Here is an 8151-nt window from a genome sequence, read left to right on the forward strand (position 1 = left end):
GCTTTGAAAGAATTGGCAAAAAATAAGTATCCAGGAATTGATGGTATAGCAATTGATGTATTACAACTAACAGATGCTGCCCTAGATGTGGTCAAGCAGGATTTAGACATAAAGATTTTTTTGACATGGAGTTAAAGAAGTGAAATTAAAATTTTGGAATATGAGTTAAAATTTTTTCTTTAACTCTGCAACTAAGCATGAGAAAAAAAATGAAACTGCGAAGCCAAAAATAATTAAGGAAAATAACTAAAATGTTATAATGGAGTTGTTGTTGTTGTTGTTGCTGATGTTGTTCAGTACTGAGTCAAGTATGACTCTTAGTAATCTTAACCCTATCCCACTTGTGGAATTCTTATCATTTTTTATATACTTGATCACATTGTTGAAACCACTGGGTCACTCCATCTAGTTGATGGTCTTCCTCTTTTTCACTGACCTGCCATCTTTCTAAGAATAATATCTTTTTCCAATGAATAGCCTTGCTTAACAAAATGTCTAAAGTATGTGAGAGATGAAGCTTTACCATCCGTGCCTTAAGAAGTACTCTGGCTGAACTTTTTCCAAAACGTATCAGTTTGTTCTGTATGGCAGTCCATGGGGCACTCAACACTCTTCTCAATGATATTGATCTTTTTTTCTGCCTTCTCAACTGATCATTCAACTCTCAGATATATAGCAGGTTATTGAAAAGACTGGTTTGAATCAGTTACACCTTAGTCTTTAAACTGACATCATTACTCTTGAGTTTTTTGATAAGTCTCTTGCAGCAGACTTTTCAAGTGCTATATGTCTTTAGAGAGCTCTGTTGGCCTAGTAGATAGAAAGTGATGCAATCAAGCCAAAGATGGGTTATATTAATCTGCAGCCCTCAGGCCTTGTCTTAATTGTTTTTGGTCAAACAATCTCTAAGTGATATAGCACTGGGCTGTCCATTTGCTGTACAGAGATAACTCAAGTTGCAGTAATGCTAAACACTGTGACACTGATGTGTCAAATGTGATAATGGTTACCCATGGTGGACAGTGTTTAGTGGAGCTCCCCAATTAACACAAGCTTGGAAGCAGGAATGGCATCCACTTCTGAAATAGCTTGCTCCGAAAACTCTATGAAAGTAGAGAAACAATGAATGTTATGCGAGTGTTCAGGTCTTTCATTCATAGGGTTGCTATGAGTCTTTTATGACTCAACAGCACCTAACAACAACAACCACATATGTCTTTTTACTTCTTGACTGCTGGAATCAGTGGTGTTGATTGTGGGTTTAAGTGAAATTAAATCATTGACTACTTCAATCTTTTCTTTATCCATCAAGATGTGGAGTTTTGAAACATTTATTACAAAACATGATAGATGTAGAAAAAAGAATGGAGTTAGTTAACAATATTTGTAAATTAATGAAAAGAAAGTATGAGAAAGTGAAAGAATCCGATAAAATGTATTGTACAGATTGACTGTAAGATCTCAAATGCTGTTTGTATATGAAAATTTTAAAAGGTTATATATTGTTGTTGTTGTTGATGATGATTGCCTTCAAGTCAAGCATGTCTCTTAGTGGCTCGATGAACAAAAGGCATGAAGCCCCTCTAAAACTATTGACATTTATCCAATTTAACAGAATTTCTGGAGGCAAGTTGTTTAGGAAGTGATTGGCACTCCTCATTCCAGACCTGCCATAAAAGGTTACTGTTTGGGTCGCCTGTGATGCATAGCAGCTCTGAATCATTCCTTGTCCTGAGCAAGTCTCACTAATTCTGACCCATCAACCCCCATAGTTCTCAGTTACTATATCAATACATCTCATCCAGGGTGTCCCTCTCCTGTGCTATCTGTCCATCCTTTGGAGCATGATGTCCTTCTCCAAAGACCAATTTCTGCTGCCCACGTGCCCAAAGTAAGTGAGGTGAAGCTTCAAAATCTCAGTCTCTAAGGGGAGACTTGTTTTCACCTTTCCAAGATAGACATATTTCTTTTCTTGGCAGTCCATGGTATGTTCAAGACTCTTCTCCACCACCACAACTAAAAGGCTTCTATTCTTCCTCTGTTATCCTTAGTCATTGTCCAATTTTCTGATGAATAACAAGTAATAGAGGAAACCATGGCCTGGATTAGGCGCACCTTTGCATTAGACTGATATCATTGCTCTTTAGCACTATGTAGAGGTCCATGACAGCAGATTATTTATCCCAATGCAATTCATCTTTTGATTTCCTGACTGCTGTTACTAAGAGTGTTGATTGTGGATCAGAGCAAGCCGTAATCTTTAACAACCTCAATCTCTTCTCCCTCTATTATGTACTGCCAATTGGTCCAGTGGTGAGAATCTTTGTCTTAATGTTGAGCTTCAATCCATGTTGAAGACTAAATTCCTTAACCTTTTGCAGGAAATGCTTCATGTCTTCTTCAGTTTCAGCAAGCAAGGTTGTGTCATCTGCATATTGTAGGTTGTTAATGAGTCTCCCTCCAATTTTGATGCCTCAAGCCTCCTCATAAAGTACTGCTTCCTAAAGGATCAGTTCTGCATGCACACAGATTGAAAAGGTATGGGGACAGGATGCATCCCTGATGCACTCCTTTCTTGATTTTGAATCATGCAGTGTTTCCTTGCTCTAGTCTGAGGAATACTTCTCTGTCCAAGTAGAAGTTTCTTTTGAACATGATCAAGTGTTCTGAGATTCCCCTTTTCCTCAAGGTTAGCCAAAATTTATTATGATCCACATAGTCAAATGTCTTTGCATAGTCAATGAAACACAGATAGACATTCTTCTGGAACTCTCTCTTTTCTGCCAAGATTCATTTGCTATTGGCAATAATGTCCTTAGTGCCAAGACCTAATCTAAACCCAGCCTGTATTTCTGGTAGTTTTTTGTCAATGTACTTTTCTAGTCTTTTCTGGATCATCTTCAGCAGGATTTTGCTAGTGTGTAATATTAGTGATGTCGTATGATAATTTCCACACTTTGTTCTGTCACCTTTTTTTTTTTTTTAAATGAGATTTAATCAGTTGGTTAAATAGTTGTCCTCCAGATTTCTTGCCACAATTTGGTGAGCACATGCAGGGCAGCATCTGTTTGCTGAAATACATCAATTAGTATCCCATTAATTCTTGGAGTTTTCCTTTTTGCCAAGTTCTTCAGAGCAGCCTGAACTTCCTCCTTCATCAACATTGCCTCTTGCTCGTATGTTGTTTCTTGAAAGTCTTCTATGTAATCCAATTCTTCTTGGTACAATGACTGTGTATACTCCTTTGATCTGCTTTGATTGCTTTTTGGATCATTCAATATTATGTCCATAGCATCCTTGAGCATTGCATTTCATGGCTTGAATTTATTCTTTAGTTATTTCAGCTTAAGAAATGCTGAGCAAATTCAGCCCTTTTGATTTTCTGACTCCTTCTTGCACATTTCATTATACTTTGCCTTGAATTCCCCAGCAGCCCTTTGACATATTTTACTCAACTCCTTAACTTCTTGATTTCTTTCCCTTTAGTTGGTGTCTTGGTGCTTTAGTGCAATATTCAGAGTCTCTTCTGACATACATTTTAGTTTTTTACTTCTTCCTTCTTAGTAATAACTTTTTGTATTCTTCATGAACAATATTCTTGATATCTTCCCACAGCTTATCTGGTCTTTGTTCATTAGTGTTCAAGGCCTCAAACATATTCCTGATTTGATCTTTACATTCATGGGAGGTAGACTCAAGATCAAATTTTTATTCCTCTGGATATGATTTAAAGTTCTTTAGTTTTAATTTTAACTTGCATATGAGCAGTTGATGGTCTGTTCCACAATCAGTACCTGGCCTAGTTCGTTCCCCAATTAGTACCTGACCTAGTTTTTACTGCTGATATTTAACTTCCCCAATGGTTTCTTCCGCAGAAATAATCAATCTGATTTTTGTACATCTCTCAGATGAAATTCATGTGTATAGCCTGTGTTTATATTTATTTTAAAAGATATTTGCTATGAATATATCATTGATTGTATAGAATTCTGACATTCTATCCCCAGCCTCATTTCTGTCACCTAGTCCATATTTTTGGACAATGGATCCTTCTTCCTGATTCTCAACTTTTGCATTCCAGTCATCCATAAGTATTAAAGCATCTTGGTTACATGTTCAATTTCTGACTGCAACACTTGATTGAAATAATCTATTTCCTCCTCTTTGGCTCTGGTTGTAAGTACATACATCTGAATGATAGTGGTATTAACAGGTCTTCCTTATATGCATATGGATGTTATCCTGTCACTCACAGCATTGTATTTCTTTTTGTTTGGTTGGTTTTTTCTGTCAAGAATAAGTTTTATTTGGGCATTATTTATAATTTTTTAAAAATTTTATTTTATTTATTTTAATGAACATTTACAGAGATATTGGACATCAATACATTCATTGTTGCATTTTCTTCTCCCTGCCCATCCTTCCCCTGCCCCAGTTCTCTCTTCTCTTTGAAAAGTAAAAGAAAAAGTCTTTCATTGATACACAAGTTCCCCCCACCCCCCTCTGAGTACACTCCACTATGCAACCTTAATTCTGGATTCTAGACTCTTGTTATGACCATAATATCCAATCATACATTGCTTTTAAACTGTTCTCTTCCTCATCTATTTCAATGCAGTCTACATAATTTATGCAATTTTTCTCAGTCTCACCCCAACCCTGATGTCAGTCCCATTCTACAACAGTGGCACTAGGCAGTGTTTGTCCTTTTGTGACTGAGATATCTCACTCAGCATAATGTTCTCCAGGGCTACCTATTTTGAATAATATTGCATGATTTCTTCATTTTTCAATGCAGCATAGTATTCCATTGTGTGAATATACCACAGCTTCTCTATCCATTCGTTTGTTGGGCACTTAGGTTGTTTCCAATTCTTTGCTATTGTGAACAAAGTCACAATAAATATGGGTGTGCATATATCTTCCTGGATGTCAGTTATGGTTTCTTTAGGGTATATTCCCAGTAGAGGAATAGCTGGTTCAAATGATTTTTCTATTTGCAAATTTTTGAGACAGCGCCATACAGCCTTCCATAGTGATTGCACCATTTTATACTCCCACTAACAGTGAATAAGGGTTCCAGTTTCTCCACAACCTCACCAACATTTGTTGTTTGCACAGCATTGTATTTCAGGTTGGATCTAAAAATGGCCTTTTTAACTATGAAAGAGGCCAAAGTTATATATAAATTGATAGTACTTAAAGAAATATGTAACCTATTAATGAAGAGCAACAATGTCAATGTGAGGACTAATGTACATCTGATTCAGGCCACCGTGGTCTTTCCAGTCACTTCCTATGCATCTGAGAGCTGAGAATAAAGATAAAAGAAGAAGAATTCTTGACTTTGAGCTGTGATGTTGGAGAAGAGTACCGAACATCCCATGGTCTGTCAAAAGAACAAACTAATAAATCTTAAAGAAAGTTCAGCCACAGTACTCTTTGGAGTTAAAGATGATTCGGCTTTGCCTTACATACTTCTGGCATGTTACTAGGAGAGGCTATTCACTGGAGAAGGACATGATGCTTGGAAAGACAGAGGGCCGGCAAAGGAGAGGAGGACCTTAAACCAGATGATTGTTACACAGTAACTGCTCCAATGGGCTTTAGTGTGCCAGGAAGTGTGAGAATGTCATAAGACAGGACAGTGCTCAGGTCCGTTGTTCGTAGAATCACTATGGGCTATACTCAACTTGGCAGCACTTACCAACAAGAAGAAACAGAAAAATGAGTTTTGAAAATGTAAAATTAGCCAAAAGATACTAGCATCATATAGATCTGAGTGTGTCTACCCAATTCTGCCAGAGAAAACTCTGAATAATAGCACCAGATTGAAAACCACAGGTTTTCATCAAGGACAGAAAAACAACGCAATTTTTTATTATCATTTGCTAACTATATTCAGACAAGAAGAGAAAAAGTTTATATTTTCTTAAAATTGATAGAGAAATGCATATTTCATTTTTAAAACTTTCATATATGCTTTACCATATATTATAGCCATTTATAATGTTCAGCAATTTTAATCCATGTGCAAAGTGTATATAAATGCTGCAATCTGATTTTACTGCACTTCCAAGAAGACTTATACTCCCTAACAGTTAATATACACAAGCCCCAAGGCAACTATCAACTCATTTTATCTCTTTGGATGTGTCTATCTCAGAAAACTCATATGTATGAAACTGTATGATAGGTAGTTGCTTGCATTTAGCAAATTCCCTGTTTAGGTACTCATTTTGAAATTTGTGCTATCCAGAACAAGAAATAAATAGATTTCTTAATAATACGTACTAAAATACAAAAATAATAAATCACTCTTGTATGAAATAGCACTGAAATAATTTTCACAGCAAGTGGCCAAGTGGTAAGAATCTGGGCTGGAATCCCGCACGTCCATGATTCAAATCATCCAAATTCTCCTGAGAAGGATGAACAATATCCTCCTATAAGATTATTGCCTCTGAAAACCTGCTCAAGGGTCTGCTATGAGTTGATTCCGACTCGACGATATACAACCAATTTATAAGGTGGAATTATCTTCTGAGTTCCTTTATCACTCTTGTCGACGAGCATTTTGAGTAGGAATTAACTTAGTTTACTTTCCAGCAGGTTTTCAGAGGGTGTAAAATTTATGGAAGGAGACTGACCCCCTTTTAGCAAAGGAAATATTTATTAGATACAAACCATGTATCTTTGAGTGGGCAGTAAAATTGCTTACAGCTTAAGCCATTAGAGTTTCCTACCATATCACTCGTGTGGCAGTTGTGTTCTGTTAGTTGGAAACGACCCATAGCTGACCCTCTAACATGGGGTTTTAGAGGCAGTTAATCACTCAGGACAAGATTGCCCCTCCTGTTGAGCCGCTGGCACATTCAAAATGCATGCCTCTGGGATTGCATCACATACAGCTTCTTACCATTAGAGAATTTTATAATTTGGAAGGGATAGTACTGAGACATTTGACACTATTATTTATATAAAATGGGACTTTTTAAAGAATTTAGACTTCACTTTCAAGGTTTCATAACAAAATCAATGATTATGACACTAAAAAATGAGTTTACATGCTTACAATTAAAAAATGATCCGTTGAAATGTAATAGAAATCATGAAAACTTTCCTTTTTGTTATTGTTGGGTGTTATTAAATTGAGTATGACTCATAGTGACTCTATAGGCAACAGATCTGAATCCTGTCCTAGCCTATACTTTCCTCATTATGTCTAATATGCTTGTACTCATTGTTGCAGTCACCATGACAATCTGCTTTGCTGGTGAATTTTCTTCTTTTTTGTTTTTTACTTTTTTTAAATTTCTTTCCTTTTTTTTTTTTTTTTTGTGTGTGTGTGTGTGTGTACTTTCAAATCGGATCTGACTGGTACAGGAGGAGATTGTCCCTCTGTCTCCAGCAGAGAATCTGGTGGATTTGAACTGTGCACCTCTGGGATTGCAGTGCAGCTTCTTATCACTAGGCCACCAGAACTCCCCTCTACTTCTCTTTTGGTGACACTCCACCATTCCAAGTATGATACCCCTTTCACGGAATAGCTTCTTCTAGCAAAATTTTCAAAATATGTGTGATGAATCTTTACTCTCCTTGCTTCCAAGGCTGCACTTTCTTCATTATATACCTGTTTGTTCTTTTGACAGTCAATGGGATACTCAGTACTCTCCTCTTACACAATAACTCAAAGGCACCCAATTATCCATTTATCACTCTTATCTATTGACCTGCTCACTGATGGTGTTGCAAGTGACTTAAAAGATCATGACCTGAATCAGGAACACCTTACTCTTCAGATTCACATAATAGTAATGATGGCCACTACAAAATGTTGTTGTTGTTGTTGTTATGTGCCGTCGAGTCCCTTGCGACTCATAGCAACCCTGTGTACGACAGCTCTAAACTCTGCTCTGTCCTATGCCTATCTCATTGCCTCCGACACACTCATCCTGATTGCCGCAGTCGCCGAATCAATCCATCTCCCAGAGGGCCTTCCCTTCCTGCACTGCCTTCCACCCTCCCAAGCATGATGTCTCTTTACAAAGACCGGTCTCTCCTTACAACACGACCAAAGTATGTCAGACGAAGCCTCAGAATCCTTGCCTCCAAGGAGCAGCCCAGTTTAACCCTCTCCAGGATGAATCT

Source organism: Elephantulus edwardii, unplaced genomic scaffold (assembly GCF_000299155.1).
Source record: "Elephantulus edwardii isolate Elephantulus edwardi_28Jun2011 unplaced genomic scaffold, EleEdw1.0 scaffold00123, whole genome shotgun sequence".
Taxonomy (NCBI): domain Eukaryota; kingdom Metazoa; phylum Chordata; class Mammalia; order Macroscelidea; family Macroscelididae; genus Elephantulus; species Elephantulus edwardii.